General features: G+C 43.7%; 1 protein-coding gene across 3 annotated transcripts in view; it reads left to right on the forward strand.

The window, feature by feature from the left end:
• Window positions 1-11,253, forward strand: part of plxna1b (plexin A1b) — a 178,216-nt gene that overhangs the window by 51,476 nt on the left and 115,487 nt on the right. The window lies entirely within an intron of this gene.

Here is an 11,253-nt window from a genome sequence, read left to right on the forward strand (position 1 = left end):
TGTGTGTGTGTGTGTGTGTGTGTGTGTGTGTGTTTGTGTGTGTGTGTGTGTGTGTGTGTGTGTGTGTGTGTGTGTGTGTGTGTGTGTGTGTGTGTGTGTGTGTGTGTGTGTGTGTGTGTGTGTGTGTGTGTGTGTGTGTGTGTGTGTGTGTGTGTGTGGTGTGTGTGTGTGTGTGTGTGTGTGTGTGTGTGTGTGTGTGTGTGTGTGTGTGTGTGTGTGTGTGTGTGTGTGTGTGTAAATGGTGGCTCATTAGAATTCACTCCGTTTCCCGCCGCACTGCTCAAGACCTGTCATCCATTCAATATTATGAATGTATAATCAGCCTGTGTGCTTTAAATGCGTTTGTGTATGCACGCAGTGTGTGTTTGTCACTCACAGTATGCATAATAATGTGTGTACGCTCGTGATGGATGGATTTATGTGTGTTTATAAGGGAGCGAGAGACAACAAACAATACAGTGTTGACTAAGATTCAGCGCTGTGCATTTGTCAAAGTGACACCCATTTACTTAGCTTGGCAGTAGTCCCTTTATTTAGCTATCGTCACTTGCCTTTTCTTCTGTGCTGTTGTGCACCTGGGAAAGCAATGCCACAGCAGGTTGTGTAGGTATGTTATTTTTGTGTGAGTGTGTGTGTGTGTGTGTAAAAGCGGAGCCAAAAAGCCTGCAGTTCTTTTGGCTGCCTTCTGTTTCAGACACAAAAACCCAAATCAACAAGAAATCTGCTCTTGGAAAATATTCAAACTAACGTAGAAGGAACAATATCTAAAACCTGACATTCAAGCACACACACACGTATTCACACAGAGACGCAGCTCTGCCAGGAAAAATATAATGACAGTAAGGGGGAGAGAAAAAAAGTCAAAGAAATAAAGAAACAGATGATGAAAAAATGGAAAAAGAGCAACTGAATAAGCAACGCGTGATAACAGATTCTTTCTCACTGATCCATCCGGCAGCCGTTCACCCTCCTTGTTTTTGTGGGCTGGTTATTTCAAAAGTGGTGTTTCTAATGTGTGCTTTTTGTCTTATTAATCTAATATATTTGAGTCATCAGCTTTCTACATGAGTGTGATTTTAGCTTTGACAGTTTGTGGGAGTGCATGCAGACCATGATGCCTGATGAAGTGTTTTCCTGTTCTTACACTTTCCTCTGGAGAGCCCTAGCATTGACTGCTGCTTATATAGCCTTGCCTTTGGGTGCAAGAGGGAGAGGGGGTTAGAAACTGAGAGGATATTGGTGGGATTGATGACTGTACTAAAAGGAAGGGCGCTTTCTAGTGTGTTTTTCTGTCTTACATTGAGAGTGGAAGGATACACAGAATTTCAAAAATCCAAAGCACCCATTTAGGAGAAGTTCAATTATCACGGCTGTATAGATAAAAATAAACCACCTGTGTGTGCCAAATGCAACTTTTCTTCATCAAGGTCCTGGAAGATGTTTCTGTTTTAAGTAACATTAGCTTACCTGAAGCATCTCCTTATCCGACATTGAAGTGCTTTGATATCTTGTGTTAACACTCACTCTATTTTTAACCAGCTCTAACGCTCAAGGTTGTCCAGAGCAACAAGACGGTGGCACAAACAACACGTTTAATGCGCTAATGAAGTCCCTCTGTGGTTTGTTGGCCACACACACACACACACACACACACACACACACACACACACACACACACACACACACACACACACACACACACACACACACACACACACACACACACACACACACACACACACACACACACACACACACACACAGCTTTTACTAATGAGTCCTGTTTTCATGGGGCAAAGATAGGAGAGATACAGGGAGAGGAAGGGAGATATAAAGATGGAGCAGATAGGGAGAGGAGCAAGAGGAGGGAAGGAAGTGATGGAGAGAGGTGACGTCCACCGGTGTGATTAACTAATTCCTGCGGTCATCTGGATACCGCTGCGGTCAAGGACACAGCGGTGTGCTGGCCATCCGCTGTACTTAATATTTAGGATTAAAAGCCTCCATTCCTTTTGACTGTTTCATTATCTCTGTCTACTTGGCTCAACCTGTCGTTTGTAACTTGTTCATCTTCCAGCACGCCAACTTTACATAGGTCTTTATATCCTGTTCTTCCCATCTAAAGTAGATCTAACTAAATCCGCCTCTGTCCGCGCTGTGAAGCAGTCAGCAGATGGACATTCAAGGGACACTGGTTATTCTCTGGGCCACTTCTGCACTTTAAGGCGCTGTTGAGCATTGACAATGAAAGGGCATTGGACCCACACACACTTGCTCACACAATCTCAATAGGTGGTCTGAAGACACCACACAAAAGAGAGGATCCTAGTCGATAATCCAATACCTATTGTAAGTGCTTGTTCTCGAAAACTGCACACATTTACACACAAACACATGTAGGGATTCCTCAGCTGTGCCCTCCATCGGGGGTCGATTTGAGCCATCTGCTGTGTGTATGTGGCCAGTGTGCCAGGTGGTAGGAGCCCCCAATGCCCGCTGTGAGCCCATTGTGGCCTTGCCAGGATCAGGTGGGAAGTTGCCTCCATTCATCTGATCGGGGCATCAATGAAGCAATCTCAAGGCTTCTGACAACAGCAGGAACAGTCTGTTCCAAAATCAGACTTTTAGTGTAACAAAATACAAAATATGATGGAAAAGTTAAACCATTTTATTGTATCAATTGAAAATAAGTTAATCAATGCAGAATAAAAGCTTCTAAGACTGTTTGTTGCTGAGGGCAGCAAAGCGCCTGTTGTTTAGTGTAAATGTCTTAGAACCAAAAGATAACGTTATTGACCTCTGCACCAGGCAAAGTGTTTCCGTAAACTAATTAGCATTGGGCCTGTTAAGGTGTCCTTGAGCAAGAACATGAACCTCTATCAGCTCAGCCATCTTAGAAGGTGAGAGGATGACAGCCTTAACTAAGCAGCCAAAGATTAAACATTCATTCACTCTAAATTCAGATTTTTTTTTTGGTTAACACATAATTTAATTTAGCACTCGAGAGTAAATGCATTTACAAATTGTAATCGTAGTATTTATAACATGCTGTATGCATATTGTAAACATAGTGGAGTTTATTATCTGATACCATTTTTGGGGTAATTTCTTAATGTTTTTGGTGTTATCTTTTGCATCCACTGTGTTTTTAAGAGTGACTCCACACTGGACACGTGGCATTCTAGGGGTTAATAACAAGTGACAGTTTGTCGTTTGTGTGTGTGTATATGGCTGTGTGGATTCACCGATGTATTCCACTGGGACCACCGGTGTCACCATCAAGAGACCATGTCACGGCCTAATTGACTGATGATTGTTATTCTACTGGTGCATAATGCTGCCCTGTCAAACTCCCCTGAGTCGGTGTGTGAGTGTGTGAGTGTGTGTGTATCTGTGGGGACACGTGTTTGTGTTTTGCATTTAAATGTCTGTGTCCACCTCCCAGCTCTTACAGACAGGACCTCCACCCAAAAAGGAATAAACAAACAGTGTGCAAACACAGCAATACTATTTGAGTAGTAGATGTAGTCATGGATGAGTGATGAGGGAAGAAATGGTTCTCTCACTCTCAATATGTGCGTTTTCTTTCAGCTTGATAAGATTTTAAACTTCAAAATCCTAATTATAAAGTGTAGCAGAGTGACTTTGTTCCTGTGTGTGTGGAGTTTGTGTGTTGAGTGTGTGTCATCATTTGGCTCAGTCAGCCGCGCCACGAGTTGTATGGCCCGGGCAGCTGCACAAAGGCTGGCTTTGTGCTGGCGTTTGGTAGTCCTCGGTCATTAGTTCACACAACTGCATGCGGTCACACAAACGCGGAACGGATGAGAAAGACGGGGGAAAGGAGATGTGGAAAATGATGAAAGGGATCAGATACGGTAGAGGGAATAGAAGTAAAGACCGGGGCGCTTAGGACAAAACTGATAATTTACACTTTGCATTTCACACTGTGTTTTTCCACTTAATTTAGCTCTTTCCCAGAGCGCCGTCACTCATCCAATCTTATCAGGATGTTCACAAATTAACGGCAAAATGTGTCATCTTCTGCGGCGGTTTCTTCTCTATCGTGACAGAACAGCTTTTAAATGGCGTTTTTCGATTACATATAGCCCCGTTAAGCCATAATGTGAGTGTGACAAGCCAAGCATATACAGTATATCTTTCTCTTCCTCAACACAAGTACCCTCTCTTAGCATGCAACCTAGCATGAAATCAACTTAATCAAAGAAACTAGCCGGCCAGCTAGCTCCCATATATAGAGGTTACTGTTGCATGGTTTCTGGTCTGTTCTGTACGGGAGGCAGCTACCACAGTGTGTAGATGTGTGCTGGATACTCTTCGTTAGGTTTTGAGAATGAGTGTGTCTCCATATGTGTGCATACTGCTGAAGCATGTGGATATCCATTATCTCCCATCATTGCAAGCCCAAGTCTTTCTCCCATCTGTTTTCATGTCCTTTTGTGTGGCTAACGAAGCATCTCCCTGCGGACTCTCACACATTTATACACAGAGACAAACTCAAAACCTGTATTTTGTCATTGCTGAATTTCACACAGTGAATATAAGATGCAGGTGTGATTTCAGGCATTGAATGCTGCCACTATTCTGCTTTTAAAAGTGCGAGAGACACTTTGTTGTTGGATATGATAAGTTTAAAGAATATTTAAAAGGCATTCATAACTCTCAGTCTAACTCAAATCGCCACGGTAAAACTACAGTTATGAATGAATAAAAAGGAATAATCCAATTTCTTCTTCACGTCGCTGCTATGCTCCGGTTCTTTCTCTCTCTCTCATTTTCTCCGTTTCATCTGCTGCTCACATATTCTCTTTCCGCTCTGCCTGTCTGTCTCCGTCTGTGATCAAAGATTCTCTTCCCTGATAATAGCTGAGCGTTGTATGTGCACGTTGAGATGAGATGTAGTGATCCCTATTTTTCTCTAATCATTTTCTCTCATTAAAGAGAAGGGCAGAGCACACACATACACACACTTAGAACAGACATGGAAATGCACATACATGTTAGAAGTTTGCGTGTAAAAGTAACAACCTTGCATATACACATACTTCCATACCTCAGAAAATGGGTTGTATCACTTTGGTTGTTAAGGTAGACAGTAATGAGGGGCCTTCTTAAAAGATTTTATGCCCACCGATCTCCTACCTACAAATCCCCCCACGCAGTCTCATTAAACCGGTGTCTCCGACTCAACACCATTATCCTACAAGAGCCTCATGTACCCTAATGATCCATATGTCCTACCCGTCCACCAAGCACTGGCAACATTAAGGCACAATATGAATTACTGCAATTTGATTGTAGTATAATGCAAATCTTGACAAATGTATCTTCTTAAATGTCAACTATTAGAGTAATTTCACCAATGCAGTGCAAAATGTTAAATGCTTATCACTTTTAAAGCGCTGGGTAAGTTACAGTGCACTCCTGTAAGCTAATGCCATTGATGAGAACAGTTCAGCCCTTGATAATCTCAGCGCTAATGCACTTCAGGCCGTTCCAACAGCGTGTGACCGCGCTGCACGGCACTCATTCACTACCTCTGAGTTCCCATACTAATTTGCTACTACCAGGGGTTAATGAGGCACAGTGAGTAGGAGAGGAAAGAAAGCTTGGAGAAAAAGGAGACACAAGCAAAAGTAAGAGCGAGGCAGATGAATAATAAATGCACCATGTTGGAATCCATTTTTAAGGGAAGATTAAAAGAGTCTGGATGCAGGCTGGGATGCTCACATGATCCAAGGGAGGACAGCCTGTTTCTAGGTCATCTCCATTAGACATCTTGGGAAGAACATCAAAGAATCCCTGATTTTCATATATGTGCAAAGTTATATTCTTATACTTTTTTCTAAACGTTTTTGTATAATGCCATGTTGAGAAATATAAAGTTTATTTTTAATCAGCCAAGTCCAAGTTTTTATGTCACACTGTCAAGTGTATTGTATTGGCTTTTAATAATAATTAAACATTAAGCAAATTACAATGTGTGTTGTATGATGTACCTGTAAAGAGAAAATGTATGAATCGAGGATCCAGAGTCCTAGAAAAGCTGTATCCATGACTATTGATTTTTGCCAAAATCACACCTGGTGGATGGCGCAATGCCAAGGCTCCATGGGCATGCACACTTCTGGCTAAACAGGCACACACATACACACACATATGTTGACACCAGAAGGGATGTCATATCTCAAGCTAACAAGCCAAAATGAGCGCATTCATGCAGGTACATACACACTTGGACACAAGCTGGGGCACGTTGGACGGCGGCACGGTGTCCAGAGGGTTAGGCATCAGTGTCACAGCGGGCATAGATTACCTTTGGCCCACAGTGGCTGTATCTTACAAACAGGCGTACACACACGCTAACAAAAAACGTCTAGCACACTAATTTCCTTCCAATTAAGCCCAGCAGCTCACAGTACATGCCTTGGCTTCAAAAGGGCTGTCTTTAAATGGCTATACAGCTTCTCCACAAGCTATTACCAACCACACATGGAAGCTTCATAACCCTTTAAGTCATAAAGTGGCAGGAATGAGGAACAGAGAGTTACACTTGCATAGTAGGACACATAGTTAAACAAGACACATCTCTGCGATCATTCCCTTAAATCTCTATAAACGACAGGATGTGAGGAGCTTCTTCATCTTCGTTATACCAAACGCAGAGTGTAAATGTGTGTAAATATGTGAGTTACTATCAAATTAACTAATCTACTGTGAAGAATGCAGACAGCACGAGATTCTCATGCACACTCTCCTATGGGAAGCGACTTCAGCGAGCTTATCAGATTACCCATTGCCAAGCTAATAGATTCCTAATAGATTGTTTTTGATTAGTTCCTCTGGTTTAGTGACGTTAAGATGATTTAATGTTTGTGCGTACAGAAACAAATAGACATTTGTGTTCACCCGCATACATTTGCATACAGCGTTATTTGTTAACAGAAAATGTGATTACTGGAATCATTTTTTTCATTTGATAAGAGTGTGTCATCACATGGCTATCATATGCTCTGGTAGCATTTCAGGGCTGCAGGGTTTGAGCTGGGCACACGCACACGCACGCACACACACACACACACACACACACACACACACACACACACACACATCATCACACACACCCTTGAGATACACACACGCAAACAAGTTGAGATGCAACAACGCCCTGTGTTCATCCTTCTCCCACAGCATGGTGGCGTCTCCCGCCGTCTAACTAATTACCCTCTCCGCCCTACTCCCCCAGAGGGAGAAGCTTCAGCCTGAAGCTGTTAGCTAGCTTGTTAACTTGCCCCAAGCCTGTCTGCCTTTAGCCTGTTTGCCTTCTGACCACTGCTAGCCATATTGCACTGACCCTGTGGCTAATCCTGTTAGCATAAGAGTTGGTGATAGCCAAGCGGAAAGCCAATCCCCCATGCTGGTCTAATACCCTCTGGCTAATCTTTTACCGTAACGGTTGACTAAAGTGAACTCACTTGAGTTTCCTTTGGCTGGTTTGTTATTAGTTCTTTGTGTGCAGGGCAGCAAGTTCACTCTAATTATTGAGTTGGGATTTCATTTAGTGCTAATTAAGAAGTTGCTCCAGCAGTGGCTTAAGTTCTTGTTTTTAGCGTTAGCCGAGCTAGCAAAGCACCAGCTAATGGCTCCATTATTGGTGCAGCTGACCTTGTGGCTTTACCATTTCCATCTGCTAAGCCCTTAAAAATGAAGAATTAGGCATTTAAGAGGTGGCTCACTGGGCACAGAGTGTTATTCACTTTCCTCGCAGAGGGTTATTTCTTTTTCACCGCCTCTCTCTTTTCTATTTCCCTGCATTCTTCCCTTTCCTCCTTCAAGAGTCTCCTAACTCTTAGAGACAGAGCAAGCTCATAATTTCCTCTTCACGGTAAAATATTTATCCATCCTTTCCTATGGCTCAAATGTTTCAAACTGATGGAGTCTTTAATTAGTCATGTAGGCATCTTTCTCTCTTCTCCCTGTCTGTCTCTTGTTCCCACTTCAGTTCTTGTCTCTTTCACCAAGCCCCTCTGTTTTTACCATTGCTACTCTCTCTCTGCTCCTCTATTTTCTCCGTGGAATTAGTCATTAGCTGACTGACTGAGCTGATTGCATCTATTCCCAAGGCTAGCATTTGTTTGTGCATCTTCCTTCTTTCCCTCCCTCTTCCAGTCCTCTCTTTCACTCCCTCCCGTGCTCCCCTCGCACTATGTCCCAACTCATTCTATTTTCTCCTCCCATCTTATTCTCACTTCACCTACCTACTTTACACCCCCCTCCCCCCTAGTCTCTCCAAACCATCTTTCACATAAAATGTCTTGGTCACAAATAATGGTTTGGGTTGCTGAATTTGTATAGGCCTACAAGCTACACATCATCTCCCGAAGGTCTCATCTATACCTTCTCTATAACCTTAATTGCACAGTGCCATTCTAGATTGTCTAACACCAATTAAGCCCTCACTATTATATTTAATTGGTCATTTAGCTTGGCTACTGTTTGAATGCAGTGTCTCCCTGGATATGGTTCAGTTGGCCTCTGACAGCACATGTGGCCATTTTGGAGACAGTTCCCTCCTCCCTGTGGGTTTTACAATGGTCTGGCCAGCTACTGACCCTGCCAACAGTCAAGATGGAGGGGTCGTTTGTGCGTGTGTGTGCGGTGTGTCCGTTGGAGGATGAGTAACAAATGACAGGGGGAGACATATTCTCCTCTGTCTACCCTTCCCTCTCTGCCACCTCACCCTCCAACCATCCTCACAGCCTTCTCCACTCCTCCGTCCATGTGTTGCTGTTGGATTAAGCTAATTAAAGCACAGCAAACAGGGTCCCCAGAGAGAGGCTGCACACACACACACACACACACACACACACACACACACACACACACACACACACACACACGGGCACACACACGGACACACACACACACACACACGGGCACACACACGGACACACACACACGGGCACACACACACGGACACACACACGGACACACACACGGACACACACACGGACACACACACACACACACACACACACACACACACACACACACACACACACGGACACTCATTAACGAATCCAAGTACACAGGCACACACCATAGGAGAAACAGGCAGGAAACAAGAGAACATGTACACATACATACAAAGACATGCACCACACTGCATGAACTGCAGCAGCAGATAGTGTTTGCATGTGCAGTAACCAAAGATACTAATGTATATTGCAGTAGTGGTCATCATATGGCCTGTCAAAGCATCATCTCAATACTTTATGGACCACTTTCTTGCAGAATAAACAAGCTAAACATACTCTTCAGTGGATTTCAATGGATTTCTGTGGAGATTTAATTATTTGTCATTGAGAACTGAGCTCAAGTCCATGCAGCCACACCCCACTGTTAGATGCTAACCCTTTGCTCCAAGCTGCAGCCTAAGGACTGCCAGCTATGTGTTATCATCCATAAGAGCCTTGTACTGTCTATTTATGGGTCACTGGCATGGAACTATTGGCCCAGAAATAACACCACCGCACTTTCACTCCAACCTTGTGTGTGTTTGAGTGTGTGTGTGTGTGTGTATTAAATATAATTGTTGTAGTGTGGCAGTTTGGGGGTTTTAAGACATTATTTCCCTTCAGTGTCGGAGCCATCATCCCTTTATGCGTAGAAGTCCCTATATATTTAATATCTAACAAGTCCACATTCATACAGTGTGTCAGTATGCACTCAAAACTGAATATAAAACAACAAAAGAGACCAAAAAAGAAGTGGGCACAACAGATGAAAGCCCCTTCATCCTGTCATATAGAAAGGCAGGAAGAGAGGGAACACTGTGTCACTTGCTAGGAATCTCTTCCGGATGTTTCTGCTTTCAGGATATTGGCTGTGTCTCAGGAAAACGGCCTGCTTCCAGGCAAACCTATTGGATTACTGATAACCTTGGAATGGATAGGGCCAGCAGAGGGTGTGTTTAAGAGAGGGAGGGGGAGATAGCGACGAGTGCATGGGCTTCTCCCTCAGTTTTCCCCGTTTTCCTTACCATCCTGTTTTCTGTTCTTTCTCTCACTCCATTGCCCCTCTATGGTATCCCCTTGTAGGTGAATCAATGACAGGTCTGATGTTAAATACGAGTATACCTTTGGCTTTCATTGTTCCCTCTAAATTGTATTTGTCCCCCCGTGCCTTGGTGAGGGTATGGCTTTTGACTCCACGATGCCCTCGTGAGGGACCCGTTTTATTATTGTGCTGAAGATATCAGAAGGTTTTGAGCACACAACAATAAACACAGTCACACCCGAGCACACACAAGCACACACCCAATAATAAAGCTCCAATAACATAGGGGTCTTTACTTCAAGTTGTCTCCAAATCCCCCAGTGGCGGGCCTACTCCTTGGTTGCCATGGCAACAGTAGTCAGGGCAGCTACGGCTGGCGATAGTGAGGAAGAGGAAGGCAGAGAGAGAGAGAGCATTGATGTTCGTGGTGCAGGCAAGGGATTTGAACACAGTCACAACATTGAAACAGGGTTGCGGCAACGTTGCTGAACATTAGAGCTGCATACAGCAGCAGCAGCGCTGGGAATGCAGTTTCAACTGGGGTTGGAAATAAGTGGGCTTGTAGGTCATGTTTACCCCTGTGTGTGTGTGTGTGTGCGCATGTGTGTGTTTGGAGCAAGAGACAGAAATGTGAGGGAGAGAGATGAAACTGCAAAGACAGCACACTCCCTCATTAACTTCCTCAGCATGTTCATTCCGTCTTCATGTTTGTGCGCTTGCAGATGAGCTCGGTGTTCGTGAGGACATGCTCAACCATGCACAACACTGTTACCACAAACAGCATCCAGTCTACACTCTCTGTTGCTTTGATGTTACATCTGCTTACAACCACACTATAGAATTCTGCCTTATGAAAAATAATTATACTTAATGTAAATGTTCCTAATTCGGGAGTGAAAACTTCAAAAAATAGGTATGTGTAATATGACAAGAATAGTGTAATCTAAAGAAAGTGTCCCCCCACCTCTTGGCTTCCATTATTATCAGTCAAAAGCTGTCTACACATGTCTTGACTCTACAGCAATACGGCAGTGGGTTTTCGCTATTCAGCTGACAAACCATTACCATTGCCAGAAAAATGTGAAAAGAATTACAGTAATAGTGTTGCAGGAGGAATATTTTCTCCCCTCTCCTCTCCAGGGATACAGTACAGAATAGCGCAGCAGACACCGGATG

Source organism: Trematomus bernacchii, unplaced genomic scaffold, assembly GCF_902827165.1.
Source record: "Trematomus bernacchii unplaced genomic scaffold, fTreBer1.1, whole genome shotgun sequence".
In the NCBI taxonomy this organism is placed as follows: domain Eukaryota; kingdom Metazoa; phylum Chordata; class Actinopteri; order Perciformes; family Nototheniidae; genus Trematomus; species Trematomus bernacchii.